This window comes from Oncorhynchus masou, chromosome 33 (genome assembly GCF_036934945.1).
Source record: "Oncorhynchus masou masou isolate Uvic2021 chromosome 33, UVic_Omas_1.1, whole genome shotgun sequence".
In the NCBI taxonomy this organism is placed as follows: domain Eukaryota; kingdom Metazoa; phylum Chordata; class Actinopteri; order Salmoniformes; family Salmonidae; genus Oncorhynchus; species Oncorhynchus masou.
Genome location: NC_088244.1, coordinates 45,417,805 through 45,437,934, shown reverse-complemented (window position 1 = coordinate 45,437,934; position 20,130 = coordinate 45,417,805). Strand labels below are relative to the sequence as shown.

At 41.6% G+C, this 20,130-nt stretch overlaps 1 pseudogene; it reads right to left on the bottom strand.

Annotated features, from left to right (window-relative positions):
- LOC135527490 (serine/threonine-protein kinase mTOR-like) overlaps window positions 1-20,130 on the bottom strand; it is a 62,627-nt pseudogene that overhangs the window by 15,371 nt on the left and 27,126 nt on the right.

Genomic DNA, 20,130 nt, shown 5'->3' with positions numbered 1-20,130 from the left:
TGTGCCACCAGTAAGTACAGATAGTAACGTTAGTATGAATCCTCTCGCACAGTCCCCGCAGCCGGACAACTTTCTAATGGCTTCTCGAAGGATATGCTGTAGGAATGCTCAACCGGTGTCACTCATTCAGCCAGAGTGACACTCAGAGTCTGAGTGTTCTCTGTTCTCTTCTCCACCCATTACGGGGTCTGAGACGTCGAAGCCTCCCACCATTAGCTCTGACAAATTGAAAACCCGAGTCATTGGTGACTCCATTACCCGCAGTATAAAAATAATCATCCAGCGATCATACCCTCTTTACCAGGGAGAAAGGCTACCGACATTAAGGCTAATCTGAAGATAGCCAGCACTAAGGCTAAAACTGGCAAGTGTAGAGAGTATATGGATATTGTTATCCATGTCGGCACCAATGATGTTAGGATGAAACAGTTAGAGGTCACCAAGCGTAGCATAGCTTCAGCGTGTAAATCAGCTAGAAAGATTGGTCAGCATCGATTAATTGTCTCTGGCCCCCTCCCAGTTAGGGGGAGTGATGAGCTCTACAACAAAGTCTCACAACTCAATTGCTGGTTGAAAACAGTTTTCAGCCCCTCCCAAAAGATAGAATGTGTAGATTATTGGCCATGTTTCTGGGACTCACCCACAAACAAGACCAAGCCTGGCCTGTTGAGGAGTGACGGACTCCATCTTAGCTAGAGGGGTGCTCTCATCTTATCTATGAACATAGACAGGACTCTAACTCCTCTAGCTCCACAATGAGATAGGGTGCAGGCCAGGCAGCAGACTGTTTGCCGCAATGCCAGCTTAGTTTAGTCTGCCACTAGCACAGTCAGTGTAGTCAGCTCAGCTATGCCCATTGAGACCGTGTCTGTGCCTCGATCTAGGTTGGGCAAAACTAAACATGGCGGTGTTCGCTGTAGCAATCTCACTGGAATAAAGACCTACATTCCTGTCATTACTGAAAGAGATTGTGATATCTCCCATCTCAAAATATGGCTATTTAATTTTAGATCCCTCACTTCCGAAGCAGTTATAGCCAATGAACTAATCACTGACGTTAATCTTGATGTGACTGACCTGACTGAAACATGGCTTAAGCCTGATGAATTTATTGTGTTATATGAGGCCTCTCCTCCTGGTTATACTAGTGACCATATCCCCTGTGCATCCCGCAAAGGCAGAGGTGTTGATAACATATGATAGCAAATTTCAATTAACAAAAAAAGACTGCGTTTTCGTCCTTTGAACTTCTAGTCATGAAATCTATGCAGCCTACTCAATCACTTTTTATAGCTACTTTTTACAGGCCTCCTGGGCCGCTTACAGCGTTCCTCACTGAGTTCCCTGAATTCCTATCGGATCTTGTAGTCATAGCAGATAATATTCAAATTTTTGGTGACTTTAATATTCACATGGAAAAGTCCACAGACCCACTCCAAAAGACTTTTGGAGCCATCATCGACTCAGTGGCTTTTGTCCAACATGTCTCCGGACCTACTCACTGCCACAGTCATACTCTGGACCTAGTTTGTTCTGTGGAATAAATATTGTGGATCTTAATGTTTTCCCTCATAATCCTGGACTATCGGACCACCATTTTATTATTATTGCAGTGGCAACAAATAATCTGCTCAGACTCCAACCAAGGATCATCCAAAGTTGTGCTATAAATTCTCGGACAACCCAAAGATTCCTAGATGCCCTTCCAGACTCCCTCCACCTATCCAAGGACGTCAGAGTACAAAAATCGGTTAACCACCTAACTAAACTAAATTTAAGATGGACAATTACGGACTGCACTTTAAATCAGCATATTTCTCCAACTATCAGTTGTCCTGAGACTGCACAACACTACCAGGACCTAGGATCAAAGAAGACACTTAAGTTTCTTTAATACTATATCTCTTGACACATTGATGAAAATAGTCCTGGCCTTTAAAACTTCAAGCTGCATATTGGACCCTATTCCAACTAAACTACTGAAAGAGCTGCTTCCTGTGCTTGGCCCTCCTATGTTGAACATAATAAACAGCTCCCTATCCACCGAATGTGTACCAAACTCACTAAAAGTGGCAGTAATAAGGCCTCTCTTGAGAAAGCCAAACCCTGACCCAGAAAATATGAATAACTATCGGCCTATATCGAATCTCCCATTCCTCTCAAAAAAAAATTTTTAGAAGCTGTTACGTGGCAACTCACTGCCTTCCTGAAGACAAACAATGTATACGAAACACTTCAGTCTGGTTTTAGACCCCAACATAGCACTGAAACTGCACTCGTGACGGTGGTAAATTACCTTTCAATAGCATCAGACCGAGGCTCTGCATCTGTTCTCATGCTCCTAGACCTTAATACTACTTTTGATACCATCGATCACCACATTCGTTTGGAGAGATTGCTGTCTCTAATTCTGAATAATTGGCTATGAAAAGCCAACTGACATTTACTCTTGAGGTGCTGACCTGTTGCACCCTCTACAACCACTGTGATTATTATTATCTGACAAAGGGGTCATCTATGAACATTCGAACATCTTGGCCATGTTCTGTTATAATCTCCACCCGGTACAGCCAGAAGAGGACTGTCCACCCCACACAGCCTGGTTCCTCTCTAGGTTTCTTCCTAGGTTCCGGCCTTTCTAGGGAGTTTTTCCTAGCCACCGTTGTTCTACATCAGCATTGCTTGCTGTTTGGAGTTTTAGGCTGGGTTTCTGTACAGCACTTTGTGACATCAGCTGATGTAAAAATGGCGTTATAAATACATTTGAATGGTTGATTTATTTGTGACGCAACTGCAAGTCTTCTATACATTTGAAGATGGACAGTAAATGGGTTGCAGAGGAGGTTGAGCAGATCAAGCATGGTGTACAAAGACCACTATCTCACAATCAATCATAGCCACCATAAACAATCATATACAGTGAGTTTTACCGTCCTAAGGTGCATCTTGTTTGCCATAGAAAGCACATGTCCTTATAGGGATGTTGGGATTACTGCACAGTTTTCCAGAACAATGCATGAGTCTCCCCAATATGAAAGCTCATCCTGTACATGCCGAGTCCAGTTCAGGTATCACATGGGCTGGCCAGCCATGGGTGGTAGCAAAATAGGTACATATGACGGCAATACACACCATCAATTTTGGCTGTTGAATGGCCTGACATGTGGCAGTCCAGTTCCACAGTGTCTCTGCCTGAGGGGAGGACTGATGGTGGAGCTTATCAAGGACAGTTCTGGGAGATTCAGGATGGCATTGACATTGGAGAGGTGGTCCTATGACATGTGAAGGCCCACTAAGTTGATGACATTTCTTGTCAATGACTGTCAAGTTGTGTTGGTTCATAATAGTGAACACCTGCCTTATGCACTTGTCATTTGTGGTTGCATCCTCCCCATGCTCCATAACTTTCAACCGTGTACGGCAACTCCAGGGAAGATAGCCAGCATGGTGGACATGATTGTCTGGAAGAAGCAATGTGCCGGCTCAACCCAAATAGGATATGAGTGCACCAGAACATCCCAATGTGCATGACAAATGCAGTGAGCCAGCAGAAGGTCATGTTGGATTCAGGCAGACGTATTGGACTAGCAATGAATCAAAGCTCACATCTAAATGATAAGAAGATGACTTAAATGAAATCAAATTGTATTTGTCACTTGCTTTGTAAACAACAGGTGTAAACTAACAGTGAAATGTTTACTTGTGGGCCCTCCCTAACAAAAATAATAAGGAATAAATACACAATGAGTAATGATAACTTGGCTATATACACAGGGTACCAGTACCGAGTTGTTGTGCAGGCGTATGAAGTAATTGAGGTAGATGCCGTACGTACACGACATGACCAAAAGTATGTGGACACCTGCTCATTGAACATCTCATTCCAAAATCATGGGCATTAATATGGAGTTAGTCTCCGCTTTGCTGCTTCAACAGCCTCCTCTCGTCTAGGAAGGCTTTCCACTAGATGTTGGAACATTGCTGCCATAACAGCCTCCATTCTTCTGGGAAGGCTTTCCACTGGATGTTGGAACATTGCTGCTATAACAGCCTCCACTCTTCCAGGAAGGCTTTCCACTAGATGTTGGAACATTGCTGCCATAACAGCCTCCACTCTTCTGGGAAGGCTTTCCACTAGATGTTGGAACATTGCTGCTACAACAGCCTCCACTCTTCTGGGAAGGCTTCCCACTAGATGTTGGAACATTGCTGCTACAACAGCCTCCACTCTTCTGGGAAGGCTTTCCACTACGGCGTCTTGCTTCCATTCAGCCACAAGACCATTAGTGAGGTCGGGCACTGATGTTGGGCGATTATGCTTGGCTCGCAGTTGCCACAAAGTTGAAAGGGGCTTAGCCCGAATGCTGAAAAACATCCCCAGACAATTATTCCTCCTCCACTAGACTTTACAGTGTGCACTATGCATTGGAGCAGGTCGCGTTCTCCTGGCATCCGCAAAGCACAGATTTGTCCGTTGGATGGTGAAGCATAATGCTCACTCCAGACAATGTGTTTACACTGCTCCAGATTCCAATGGCGACAAGCATTACACCACTCCAGCCGACGTTTAGCATTGCGCCTGGTGATCTTAGGCTAGTGTGCAGCTGCTCGCCATGGAAACCAATTTCTTCAATCTCCCAAAGAACAATTATTGTGCTGACGTTTCTTCCAGAGGCAGTTTGGAACTTGTTAGTGAGTGTTGCAACCGAGGACAGACGATTGTTAAGTGCTACGGGCTTCAGCACTCAGCGGTCATGTTCTGTGAGCTTGTGTGGCCTACCACTTCACGCCTGAGCTGTTGTTGCTCCTAGATGTTTCCACTTCACAACAACAGCACTTACAGTTGACTGGGGCTGCTCTAGCAGGGCAGAAATTTGATGAACTGACTTGTTGGAAAGGTGCTATCCAATGACGGTGCCACATTGAAAGTCACTGAGCTCTTCAGTAAGACCATTCTACTGCCATTTTTTTTTTAAATAATAAAAATCCAAAACACAGAACACACACACTGCCATTGCAGTGGTATTGGCAGTGTCAGTGTTTGGGGAGAGGGGACTAAGCACGTGTTGAGGGTCAGCATGGGGGATGTATTGTTGCCTACCCTCACCACCTGGGGGTGGCCCGTCAGGAAGTCCAGGATCCAGTTGCAAAGGGAGGTTTTCAGTCCCAGGGTCCTTAGCTTAGTAAATTGCTTGGAGGGCACTATGGTGTTGAATGGTGAGCTGTAGCCAGTGAACATAATTCTCACATAGGTGTTCCTCTTGTCCAGATGGGAAAGGGCAGTGTGCAGTAAAATATTGCGTCATCTATGGATCTGTTGGGGGAATATGCCAATAGGAATGGGTCTGGGTCGTCTGGGATGATGGTGTTGACATGACCATTCTTTCAAAGATGATGTGAGTGCTACGGGGCGATAGTCATTTAAACAGGTGACCTTGGAATTCTTGGGTACTACAGACTGGGTCAGGGAGAGGTTGAAAATATCAGTGAAGACACTTTCCAGCTTTTCAGCTAATGCTTTGAGTATGCGTCCTGGTAATCCATTTGGCCCCGCAGCATTGTGAATGTTTACCTGTTTAAAGGTCTTGCTCACATCGGCTATGGAGAGTGAGATCACACAGTCATCCAGAACTGCTGGTGCTCTCATGCATAGTTCAGTGTTGCTTGCCTCGAAGCGAGCCGAGACGGCATTTAGCTCGTCTGGTAGGCTCACCTGACTGGGAAGCAGTCAGGTGAGTTTCCCACTCTAATAGTTTGCAAGCACACAAGTCCACATCTAACGTGTGTCAGAGCCTGTGTAATAGGACTCGATCTTAGTCCTGTATTGAATGTAGTCGAATTGGTCGTAGTGCGATTTCTTATTAGCGTCTGAATTAGTGTCCTGCTCCTTGAAAGCAGCAGCTCTAGCCTTTAGCTTAGTGCAGATGTTGCCTGTAATCCATGGCTTCTGGTTGGGATATACAGTTGAAGTCAGAAGTTTACATACACTTAGGTTGGAGTCATTAAAACTAGTTTTAAACCACTCCACAAATTACTTGTTAACGAACTATAGTTTTGGCAAGTCGGTTAGGACAATTTTTCCAACAATTGTTTACAGACATATTATTTAAATTATAATTATATAATTCACTGTGTCACAATTCCAGTGGGTCAGAAGTGTAAATACACTAAGTTGACTGTGCCTTTAAACAGCTTGGAAAATTACAGAAAATGATGTGATGGCTTTAGAAGCTTCTGCTATTTGACATCATTTGACACAATTGGTGTAGGTGTACCTGTGGATGTATTTCAAGGCCTACCTTCCAACTCAGTGCCTCATTGCTTGACATCATGGGAAAATCAAAAGAAATCAGCCAAGATCTCAGAAAATAAATTGTAGACCTCCACAAGTCTGGTTCATCCTTGGGAACAATTTCCAAACACCTGAAGGTACCACGTTCATCTGTACAAACAATAGTAGGCAAGTATAAACACAATGGGACCACGCAGCCGTCAATCCGCTCAGGAAGGAGACGCTTCCTGTCAACTAGAGAGGAACGTACTTTGGTGTGAAAAGTGCATATCAATCCCAGAACAACAGCAAAGGACCTTGTGAAGATGCTGGAGGAAACAGGTATAAAAGTATCTATATCCACGGTAAAACGAGTCCTATATCAACATAACCTGAAAGGCCGTTCAGCAAGGAAGAAGCCACTGCTCCAAAACCGCCATAAAAAAAGCCAGACTATGGTTTGCAACTGCACATGGGGACAAAGATCGTAATATTTTGGAGAAATGTACTCTGGTCTGATGTAAAAAAAAAATAGAACGGTTTGGCCATAATGTTAGGAGGAAAAAGGGGGAGGCTTGCAAGCCGAAGAACACCATCCCAACCATGAAGCACGGGGGTGGTAGCATCATGTTGTGTGGGTGCTTTGCTGCAGGAGGGACTGTTGCACTTCACAAAATCCCTCATGGGGATGGACAATTATGCGGATATAACATCTCAAGACATCAGTCAGGAAGTTAAAGCTTGGTTGCAAATGAGTCTCCCAAATGGACAATGACCCCAAGCATACTCCCAAAGTTGTGGCAAAACGGCTTAAGGACAACATTGTCAAGGTATTGGAGTGGCCATCACAAAGCCCTGACCTCAATCCCATAGAAAATGTGTGGGCAGAACTGAAAAAGTGTGTTCGAGCAAGGAGGCCTACAAACCTGCCTCAGTTACACCAGCTCTGTCAGGAGGAATGGGCCAAAATTCACCCAACTTATTGGGGGAAGCTTGTGGAAGGCTACCCAAAACATTTGACCCAAGTTAAACAATTTAAAGGCAATGCCACCAAATACTCATTGAGTGTATGTAAACTTCTGACCCACTGGGAATGTGATGAAAGAAATAAAATCTGAAATAAATCATTCTCTCTACTATTATTCTGACATTTCACATTCTTAAAATATAGTGGTGATTCTAACTGACCTAAGACAGGAAATTTTTACTAGGATTAAATGTTAGGAATTGTGAAAAACTGAGTTTAAATGTATTTGGCTAAGGTGTATGTAAACTTCTGAAATCAACTGTTTACGTACAGTCACTCTGGTGATGACGAATTCGATGCACTTATTAGTGAAGCTGGTGACAGTGACGAACATCAGGCTGACTGACTAACAGAGACAGATCATACTGACCTACCAATATAACACTGGCACAGATTCTCGTGTGATGTCTCCTGTTTGATGAGGAGCTCCAATTGGGTTCGACACTTTCAGAGTCTTGTTGTGTGAGAAATCTCGCCCTGATGAGGAAAACAACAACTATTAGTCAATTAATGCTAATATACTAGCACACTCAAATTCAACTTTTTTATTGTACCCCTCTAATCAGTAGCCCATTTAGACCTGGGACACCAAGTGTATGCAATTAATGACCAGGTAGAACAGAAAACCAGCAGGCTCCGAACCTTGTAGGGTAAGAGTTGAATTCCCCTGTACTAGCGTATCCTAGAATATGATAGCATATGAGCATTTATAACTACATGTGTAGTGAAAGACTTATACCAGTCAGTTTGTCTTGTACTCTGTTGACAATCCGGATAGCCTTTTTGTTCAGGGCCTCAGGCTACACAGTGTCATCTCCAACAGATGGGAAAGGAACACAGAGTGACGACTTAGTGTCAACATTGAGGCAACATTTGGGCCAACAACAAGGAAAGATAGTTATTCCACATACTAATATCCTCCACAACTCTTGGTTGAGGAAAGAGAAAGCTATACAGTAGAAGCTCCAATTTACAAAGGCATGCCACTTAGCTTGTTAACTTATCTTAACAAACTAAAGTACCATAGAAACTACTAAGAATGTTATGCATTTTTACAGTTTTGGCTTGAGCCAAAGACTCATGGATTTAGGCATGTGGTTCCTAGTTTGTATTGTGTGGCCAATGTCCATCCAGTGATTTTGCAGTGGACAACAAACGCGGAACAGAAAGATACATTTAGTCGGATGCAGTCAAAAGGTTGTTCGTGGCACAAAATGGCCATCCTGTTTCAACGCTTGATTGTCCAGCAGAGTCCGTTCTGGTCCTGGATCGTTTGTTTCAGTTAGTGTTAGCTGTGGATCACAAAAGAGAGCGGTAGCTGGGTCATTGTCCACTTTTTGTTTGAATGGTTTTTGGCTGAAATGTAGATGTATGGGAGCGTCATGACGACACTTGAGAATCCAGTGGCTCAGTTCAGCTTGGCACTGGTTGACAAATTACCAGTCCCTTTCTTACCCACTGAAGAGGGGAGGTGGGTGCCTCTCTTTGACTCCTCCACACACTGGTGGTATATTTAATGCAGCAGAGGACTCTCTGGCTCTCTAGTATTGAAATCGGAACGTCATTATCCCCAGAAGAGTTTCGCCAGCCCACAACTTTAACGTCCAAAAAGAGAACTTTGGAACAATATTTCTAACATCCGAATGTGGGAATGCTCAATGAGGTATAAAACTATTGACGTATTGCTTTTCATTTTGTGATTAAAAACTGTATAAATCAAATACTATAACTTCGGAAGGTTCCTCCTGTTATCTGTCAAGTTCCCATCCAATACGTTGTCTATGTGATATGAAATTGGATGAAACTATTTTTGTTAAGGTAGGATTGTCATTTTAGTTTTCTAACGAGATCATCATTTTTGATGATGCTTTGCACCAGTAAGTAGCCATGCCTGAGGGAGCTCAGAGAGCGTATCAGCATGACGGAAATGCAGCCCTTTTACCCGAGTGTATAAGGGATGAGTTGAGAATGAACATACCAGACCAGAAAAGTGTAGGGCGTTAGCTACATGTGGGTTTGCGCTTAGTGGGACTATCATTTGTATTTCAACAGGACAATGACCCAAAACACACCTCCAGGCTGTGTAAGGTCTATTTGACCAAGAAGGAGAGTGATGGAGTGCTGCATCAGATGACCTGGCCTCTACAATTACCCGACCTCAACCCAATTAACATGGTTTGGGATGAGTTGGACTGCAGAGTGAAGGAAAAACAGCCAACAAATGCTCAGCATTTGTGGGACTGTTGAAAAAGCATTCCTCATGAAGCTGTTTGAGAGAAAGCCAAGAGTGTGCTAAGCTGTCATCAAGGCAAAGGGTAGCTACTTTGAAGAATATAAAATCTAAAATATATTTTGATTTGTTTAACACTTCTTTGGTTACTACATGATTCCATGTGTTATTTCATAGTTTTGTGTCTTCACTATTATTTTACAATGTAGAAAATAGTAAAAAAAATAATGAAAAACCCTGGAATGAGTAGCTGTGTCCAAACTTTTGACTGGTACTGTATATAGCTGCACTGTGAGGTGGAGTATTGTGCACTGACTAGCATCACATATCATGATGGGTTGCTGGACCAGGGTGTTACAGTTCTCACACATGTTCTCGAGGATCCTGTTAGCAGCGTTGTGGCGGGCATTGGTGGTAGACTTGGAGGCCACCGTCAACAGATAGCTCAAAGACCAGAAGAAAAGAGGGAGAGATAGAACATGGCACGATCATTTAATGAAGTTGGAAAGAGAGCAGAAATAGGCTTCCAACCAAGGCTACCTAGCTCCAGCAGCAGTATGTCAATCGTTACCTGGGTGTCTTACCGAATAATGTCAGTGAGCAGCTTGTGGATGAGGCGGCCCACAAGAGCGCGGGGAGTGTCAATGTGGGCAATCAGCTGGGGGATCACCTATGGGCGAGGGGGCAAGAGGGAGACATAACATAGTTATCCCCCCCGTGGAAATGCAATCTGGCTTTCCTATTCTGTTACTGTCCTATAAGACTTTGTTGAATAACTGTTATGGATGATTCATGGCCCAATATCAACCTTGCCCATGGGAAGAATTCAGTTTCAAGGAGTTTTATCACAACGGACATAATAATAAAAGCAAATCGAAAATGAGCATGTGAGATCCAGGTGTCCATCTGAATGGTTTTGATGCCCTCCACCAGTGCCTTGTTGACTTCAGGCCAGTATCCATAGTCAAACCAGAGGGTCAGCACCCTGGAGAAAGTAAACAGAAGCATCAAGTCTTGTGTCCATTGCATATTTATTGACAGGTTCACACACAACAACAAAAAAGTTTCCCTAAAAAGCTGAATATCAACACACATTCAAACCAAAGCAAATCGACACTAAGGCATCAAGTCCATGAAGCAACACAAATTATTCTCTCTGCCACCAGAGGGCTCCCTCTCAACATATTTCAATTCAGGGTCTATCAATGTAGGAGAGTAGGAGTAGGAGTGCTGATCTAGTTTCAGGTCTCCCCCATCCTTATAATATTATTCATTTTGATCTGAAAGAGAAGAATGATCCTAGATCAGCACTCCTACTCTAAGACTTTTTGTGACTACTGGCCCTGGCCCTGTGTGGAGACTTACCTGAGGGTGTCCTGGAAGGTGTCTCCCCTGGAGAGGGAGATGGAGTGGAAGAAACCCTGGACAGCAGGAACCACACAGAGAAGTAACGTCTTGGAGAGGTCCTGTGCTTTCCAAACAACAGGGAGAATGAAGGAGAGAAAGAATTGTGATTGATTGTACTTTGAATTCAGTAAGGCATTAATTCATAGACAGAAGACCTAAGTTGGTCCATTTGAAATGAATAGATTTGTCTGAATGATCTTACCACAAACAAACAAACAATTTGTTGTCAACAGAGTAGAGGGAAAACTTAATCTACTGCTTACGCAATAGGTTTTTTCTGTCACTTTTCGCCACCTCTTTTTTGGCGTGACATCAAGTTGTCACACCAGCCTCACTTGTCCTTCAACTCAAATTCTCTCCTTGACTCTCATTGACATGTGATTTACGTTTCAAGTTACACACAGGTCTGTCAAATTAGTTCGGATTGGTCCCATAGTGAAGATTGAAAGGGCAGGTTAACGTTTGTGGATGGTGGAGGAAGAAGGGTTCAAGATGGCTGCCTCCCTTTCCTTGTTGGCCTTCTTCTGGCCCGACAAGGGCACTGGGCTGTGCTCTGTGCAGTCCAGCTCGCTGTTGCTGGCCTCACTGTTGGCGCTGGCACCACAGGCGTGGTCCTTCTTCTTTTCTTCTTGTCCTGTCCCTGGTTCTGGTTCTGGTTCTGGTTCTTGCAGTGCAGCACCGCCTCAAAGTTTATTACTGCCCATGAGTGCCAGGCCTGCCAAAAAAGAAAAAATTACACCAGGTGAGCAATGTTTTAATTTTATTAGGGGTTATAGAATGACAGGTGTACATGTTTAAACATGTGTTTGAACTCATGTTATCACGTCAACTTCTAGTGTGTTAGCCAATATGAAAGATATGTGAGATGTCCCAGAGGAGTAAGGCCTAAACAGACCATGTTGGGTCTAAACAGACCATGTTCTTGATTTGTTATGTTGTTATGTAATGAGATAGTTGAGAGGATGGCACTCAAGGGATGAAAAAAGTGGCATTTCTTGTCTGCAGTGTGGGCATGGACATACAGTATAACACTCCAAGAGTGTCCTTGGTTCCTTTCGAATCAACTCATAACAACACACAAACCTTATGTTTAGTACAGTGGTTCCTCCTTTAAAAGTTGTGAGCTTACACCGTGGGACTTAGAGGTACCCTGCGTCATGGTTTCATTGCTCCAGACCACCACAAGGGGGAGTTAGAGCACTCATTATGCATTTGGGTCCCAAGGTTTTCATATGACCAATCATATCGATTGGTTCCAATAACAAATTTGACGCGGGCCACCCGTCCCTGGGGCCTTTCTTCAGCAAAGATGTCTGAAAAAACATTATGGTAGAAGCAAATGAAAGTGTTTATAACGTCATAACGAGTCAAGCAAGAAATGTATAATTGAGATGAATACGTTAATGTAGAGACAAACATTTGTGCATATTTTTTTGTCATAAAGTTAATTCACAAAAATCCTTATTTAGCAAGTTAGCTGACTAGCTAACATTAGCCAGCTAGCTAGCTGGTGTTATGACATGATAATTAATTTGTAATGTGTGTTGTGTAATGTTTTATGTTCATCTTGTGAAACAGTGGATGTAAAGAATCTAGCTAGCTAAAGCATTTACTGCAAATTTGATGTACAACTGTGTTAGCTTGAATTGCTTATATTTGCCATGTAATACAGTTGAAGTAACATAGCTAGCTAGCTATTTACTTATTGTGTAGTGAGGATAAAAATAACTGTACGCCTATGGATGTGTAGCTAGCTACAATATGTAGCCGATCTGTGTATGGACCCTAAAACGTTAGGTCCTGAACTAATACTGATCTGTGTATGGACCATTAGTTCAGAACCTATGAACCTGTTGTTGGATCGACTTCAAGTCTGAATGGCATTAATGAAGCCAATGGATTGAGTAGAATATAATAACTTTATTGTGCCAAGGATGCAAGTCCTATATACATGTACTGTAGTTATTACCACGCATGATATTCCCACATTGTAGCCTGTACATTGAATATATTCACTGATCATGTATTCTTCCTTGGTAAATAGAGGTGCGGTTCAGGTATGAATCTCTGAGACAATCCAGAACAAACTCCATTATTTGAATGATGCTGTGTCTGCATGTATGTATTACAATTATACACTTCAACAGTGTTTACCACTCCTGCTCCATCAATGAGTACACATTGTAACTATGTAATAGACTCGAAACATGATTTATGGCTATTTTGTAATTCATATATACAGAAAAAAAACAGTTCACCACACTTTCTATGCATATCTAACTCCCTTCATCTGCAGTAATCTAAGGACACAGGATAGTATTTCAATGAGATACTTCATTTCAACCAGTGGAGAATGTGAAACGCTTTATTGAAAGTTCATTATCCAGGTGTTACAATTATAATATTTATAATATTCTATTATGAATACAAGTTCAATCTGTACTTCAATGCACATATGGTTTGCATTATAAAAAGAGGAAGACAGGTGGGGAGAGAGGTATAGAAGACCAAAGGAAAGAGGTAAGAACAGAGGAGCAGGGAAGACAGCATAAGATTAATGAATTCCAATGCTACCTAAAACTCTCTCAGTTCATCACAATTATAGTGCCTCTTGTGGTGTCTCCTAACCAGGCTCCTAGTCGGCCCGAAGGTTATCTTAAGAGCGGGTGAGGTGGCGTTAAGGGGACTGGCACCATCTCTCACATCAAAACATACCTGCATGTCAGGATTTGGCCAGGGTTGTTCCGTGTTTTTGTCAGTAGATGTCCCCATTGTGCTTTTTGTCCCTGTGTTTTTCCCTTGATCCCCATTATTGTTTGCACCTGTGTCTCGTTTCCCCTGATTGTATTTAAACCCTTTGTTTCCCTCAGTTCTGTGCTCTGTGTTTGTATGTTGGCACCCTGCCCTAGTGTTCTGTGTGCTCTTGTCGATTCCGGGTGAAGTTCTTGTAGTATTCTTTTTTTTGTTTTTGTTTAGTTTTAGTGAGTTTCTTTTTAGTTTTTTTTTTGTGTTTTACCTACCACCTTTTGGATTTGCCATTTTTTATTTTAGGAGTTTTTCTTTATTAAATACACCGTCTTAAGTACTGCTGTGTCTGCCTCATCTTCTGGGTTCTGCTGTCTATTCGTGGCTCAGTTGGTTAAGTGACTGTTTCTCCGGAGACCCAGGTTCGAAACCGGGTCCTGACACTGCAGATGAATGACAGATGGATATAGATATAATAGAAAAACAAAGCTTAGTCATGTTAACACGGCAGTCATCATAATCATCAGGAGGTGAAATGCAAAACTGACCTTGGATCATTAACTCTGGGACTACTACATCTCTATCTGTATTTCAATGTAAAGCATCTATTTAATAATACTTCCTGTATAATATAAACTGACCTTGGATCAGTAACTCTGGGACTTCTGCATCTCTATCTGTATTTCAATGTAAAGCATCTATTTAATAATACTTCCTGTATAATATAAACTGACCTTGGATCAGTAACTCTGGGACTTCTGCATCTCTATCTGTATTTCAATGTAAAGCATCTCTTTAATAATACTTCCTGTATAATATCCCATATAACACATCGTGCTAACATTGGATAGATAGATATGTGTAGCATGTGACAAGAGCAGGATAATATCAAAGATAGCATCACAAATGAATGCATAAATACCACTTGAAGCTTGACGATGAGTCGATCCTTTGAACCAGCTTTGCAGTGCTGAGGCAAAAACAAAAATGTGCACCTCTGAGTCCCCATGACTGAGAACCGCTGCTCTTCATTGGGAACTCTTAATCTGCAGACAGGCTTTCACAGCTCTCTTTATCTGAGGACAGAAAACCTCACAAGAAGTAGGCTACACAAAAGTACCTGCTCTATCCAGAATAGCCTACTCTCTCACTTTGACAGCTGGGCCTCCTTCACCCTCCTCCAAAAAATACAACTGTTGGCAATTATCATGAGTGACACTGGGGCTAAAACAATATCCTACATAGTGTGGCAGGACTGCACCTAAAAAGGCTGGATACTTGTAACTAATCGAATAGCATGCATGTATATGTCCTGACCAAAAGATGAGGAGTCAGTGGTGGGGTTCACTTGACGTTGCAGCACAGCAAGATTCCCAGTAGACAGGGAGCATGGGATGTCAGGAACAATGACCCCATTGTCAGTGTTTCCAGATACCAGATTATCCTCCTGAGAAAGCAGGTCCTCCACCTGCTCAATCTGGAACGCTCAAAAGAAACACATCTGTAACAGTGACAAATTTGGCAGCAACAGGGGCTTGACAGTCCAGTGAAAATGGTTGAGTGTTAATGTGGTGTAAATCTGAATATTAGCAGCTGACATCTTAAGGGTTTTTTAATTAATGCATGTGAGACAGGTTCAATGTACAAGACAGGCAGAGAGGAAGAGAGAAAAGAACACAGAACAGTTTAATTACCTCTGGTTATGGACACTTTTGCCAGCAATAAAGCTTCCACGGCCTGTTCCTCGGACAGTGAACATACATCTGAAATGAAAGAAAATAGCTTATTTTTTGTAGATACGAAAATAATAACTGAGATATGACCTTTCAATCTAAAGCAGCAGATGTAATTTTCAGGATGCGACAATAGAGCACAGAAAGCTTAACACCAGACTGGTGTTGTGGTTGTTCATTAGGTGATGAGACATATGCAATATGTATACAAAATAATATACTCACCTTCCTTGAAAATCCATCTATACCACCAAATGAGACAATGTTGTATCTTGAAAAAAACCCACATTGGAATTAAAAGTGAAATGTTTAACCTATTAACCTGATTCATTATTTATCGATTACCAGTTTAACATCTCCAATTTCATACATCATTGAAAATGTGTCTAGGAATAAGTAAGATTAAAAAAGATAAAATAACTTAGATTTGATGGAGACATTATACATCTTAGTACCTAATCAAGTTATGATTTGTATCAATGTGGACAAGAGACAGGGGTGCAGGAACTGAGTATTTTTGCCGAGCAATGCAACGAAGCTGGATCATTCTGGCAATGATACCTGCACCATCTACACGCTGCAAAGACTCCCTAACTCTTCTCCATTGTACACGATGGACCATTGTTCTGACTTCCTTTGACCATTCTAAAGCCTGCATGGGGCATCTTGCCTTAATGTCCCTGACTTTCTGGTCTAACTCTTCATCTGACATATCAGAATAGCATTCCCTGACAGACATATTGTGTTCTTTCATCACTGTAAAAAAAGCTAACTGTTACACTGTCACGAAATATGATTATATATCGACTATGAAGCAAATACGACATGGCCTGCTTATGAGTTGCCATGAAAGAAAGTTAGATGAATTCAACTGAAAATGGCGAGAACAGGAATTTGGCGTCCTCACGACGCCAGGACAGCGGAGTCAATCACCACCTTCCGGAGACACCTGAAACCCCACCTCTTCAAGGAATACCTAGGATAGGATAAGTAATCCTTCTCACCACCCCCCCTTAATGATTTAGATGCACTATTGTAAAGTGGCTGTTCCACTGGATGTCAGAAGGTGAATTCACCAATTTGTAAGTCGCTCTGGATAAGAGCGTCTGCTAAATGACTTAAATGTAATGTAAATGTAAATATTTTTAGTTAGCTTGAGAATAAAAATTGCATGATTTATCATTCTACGGTATGTACAGTGGGGCAAAAAAAGTATTTAGTCAACCACCAATTGTGCAAGTTCTCCCACTTCAAAAGATGGGAGAGGCCTGTAATGTTCATCATAGGTACACTTCAACTATGACAGACAAAAGGAGAAAAAAAATCCAGAAAATCGCTTTGTCGGATTTTTTATGAATTTATTTGAAAATTATGGTGGAAAATAAGTATTTGGTCACCTACAAACAAGCAAGACTTCTGGCTCTCACAGACCTGTAACTTCTTCTTTAAGAGGCTGTCCTCAACTTGTTACCTGTATTAATGGCACCTGTTTGAACTTGTTATCAGTATAAAAGACACCTGTCCAGTGTACCTATGATGAAAATTACAGGCCTCTCTCATCTTTTTAAGTGGGAGAACTTGCACAATTAGTGGCTGACTAAATACTTTTTTGCCCCACTGTATGTATCTATGTAATATAGTAGAACGTTATGAACCGACACTGAATCGTAGGAGCTAACTACTAGCTATGTAACGTTAGAAGTTGGACGGAAGAGCGCCCAGTGCTGCTTACCTGAGATGCCGTACAGTCCTTCTACGTAGGTGTCCGCTATGACTTCCTTTTTTTGTTTTCAAATGCATTTTTTGTTCTCAAAATCTTCTTGGGGAATAAAAAGCATATTGTTTTGCGCTGTATTACAAAATATTTGATTGCAAATTTTTTTTTACATTTGAAGCCTCGTTTTTGCCATAAGAACAATTATTGTTGATTGAAAATTAAAAAAGTTGCTTTCAGAAATAATATTTTGGATTGACAATAAAAGCGTTTTTGCTCTCAACAAAAATAAATCCATTTGTTGCAAGTTGGGGAGGGAGGCTAATAGCTGAACAATAGACTATTCAACCTTAAGAATAGTCTAATAGCAGAGCTATGTGTGAAAACCCTCATCCCATCACCGACCAGATTTGCCTTAACAACCAAAGGGGAGTGAGAGCACTGATTATTATTATTATTTTTGTCCCAATGCTCTACTGTGTCTCTAACTGACTGTGAATGGGCAGTTTAAACCAAAGAATAAACTGATTATTGTTAATTTGTTAATTTGTTAGCTACACTGTCCTTACGAACCACATAGCATATCATTACAGCAGTATGTACCGGTGTGTTTCCTATCTACCTAACATTCGTAGTTATACATCAATCTTGCCAGGATATTTACTATAGGCTAACTGAACCACATAGCATATCATTACAGCAGTATGTTAGCTAGCTACCTAACGTTAGTAGTTATACATCAAACTTGACAGTATATTAACTATAGGCTAACTGAACCACATAGCATATCATTACAGCAGTATGTACCGGTATGTTAGCTACCTAACGTTAGTAGTTATACATCAAACTTGACAGTATATTAACTATAGGCTATCTATCTAACTACAGTGCCTTGCGAAAGTATTCGGCCCCCTTGAACTTTGCGACCTTTTGCCACATTTCAGGCTTCAAACATAAAGATATAAAACTGTATTTTTTTGTGAAGAATCAACAACAAGTGGGACACAATCATGAAGTGGAATGACATTTATTGGATATTTCAAACTTTTTTAACAAATCAAAAACTGAAAAATGGGGCGTGCAAAATTATTCAGCCCCTTTACTTTCAGTGCAGCAAACTCTCTCCAGAAGTTCAGTGAGGATCTCTGAATGATCCAATGTTGACCTAAATAACTAATGATGATAAATACAATCCACCTGTGTGTAATCAAGTCTCCGTATAAATGCACCTGCACTGTGATAGTCTCAGAGGTCCTTTAAAAGCGCAGAGAGCATCATGAAGAACAAGGAACACAGCAGGCAGGTTCGAGATACTGTTGTGAAGAATTTTAAAGCCGGATTAGGATACAAAAAGATTTCCCAAGCTTTAAACATCCCAAGGAGCACTGTGCAAGCGATAATATTGAAATGGAAGGAGTATCAGACCACTGCAAATCTACCAAGACCTGGCCGTCCCTCTAAACTATCAGCTCATACAAGGAGAAGACTGATCAGAGATGCAGCCAAGATGCCCATGATCACTCTGGATGAACTGCAGAGATCTACAGCTGAGGTGGGAGACTCTGTCCATAGGACAACAATCAGTCGTATATTGCACAAATCTGGCCTTTATGGAAGAGTGGCAAGAAGAAAGCCATTTCTTAAAGATATCCATAAAAAGTGTTGTTTAAAGTTTGCCACAAGCCACCTGGGAGACACACCAAACATGTGGAATAAGGTGCTCTGGTCAGATGAAACCAAAATTTAACTTTTTTCAACAATGCAAAACGTTATGTTTGGCGTAAAAGCAACACAGCTCATCACCATGAACACACCATCCCCACTGTCAAACATGGTGGTGGCAGCATCATGGTTTGGGCCTGCTTTTCTACAGCAGGGACAGGGAAGATGGTTAAAATTGATGGGAAGATGGATGGAGCCAAATACAGGACCATTCTGGAAGAAAACCTGATGGAGTCTGCAAAAGACCTGAGACTGGGACGGAGATTTGTCTTCCAACAAGACAATGATCCAAAACAATAAGCAAAATCTACAATGGAATGGTTAAAAAATAAACATATCCAGGTGTTAGAAGTCAAAGTCCAGACCTGAATCCAATCGAGAATCTGTGGAAAGAACTGAAAACTGCTGTTCACAAATGCTCTCCATCCATCCAACCTCACTGAGCTTGAGCTGTTTTGCAAGGAGGAATGGGAAAAAATGTCAGTCTCTCGATGTGCAAAACTGATAGAGACATACCCCAAGCGACTTACAGCTGTAATCGCAGCAAAAGGTGGCGCTACAAAGTATTAACTTAAGGGGCTGAATAATTTTGCACCCCCAATTCTTCAGTTTAAAAAAGTTTGAAATATCCAATAAATGTAGTTCCACTTCATGATTGTGTCCCACTTGTTGTTGATTCTTCACAAAAAAATACAGTTTTATATCTTTATGTATGAAGCCTGAAATGTGGCAAAAGGTCGCAAAGTTCAAGGGGGCCGAATACTTTCGCAAGGCACTGTAACTACTCAATATTTATTGACTTGATTATTCCCGTCATTCTTAGCTTAGCTAAATGCTATAGTCATTCTGCATTCTCAATGAACATTCAGGTGCTTTCGTAAATCCGCTCTGGTTATCAACTCCGATTTCAAAGCACCAGAGCGTAGAATAATGAATTTATGGTGAGTAAAATGGTCAGAGAGGTCTTTTTTGTGTCTGGAAGTAGCTAGCAAGCTAGCCAACGTTAGCTTGTGTGTATGACTGCCGTTGTAAGGCCAGAACACTCAAATCAATCCTATGTTCAGTGTGCGCTCTGAGAGTGAAACTTTCTGAATTTACCCAGAGGGTTTTTCATTTTTCACGGAATAGAAACACCATAATGTTAATCAAATGAATTAAGCAAGTAGCAAGTAGAATAAATAGTAGCAGTAAGTAGCAAGTAGCAGTCAAAAGTTTGGACTCACCTAATTATTCCAGGATGTTTCTATATTTTTACTATTTTCTACATTGTAAAATAACACA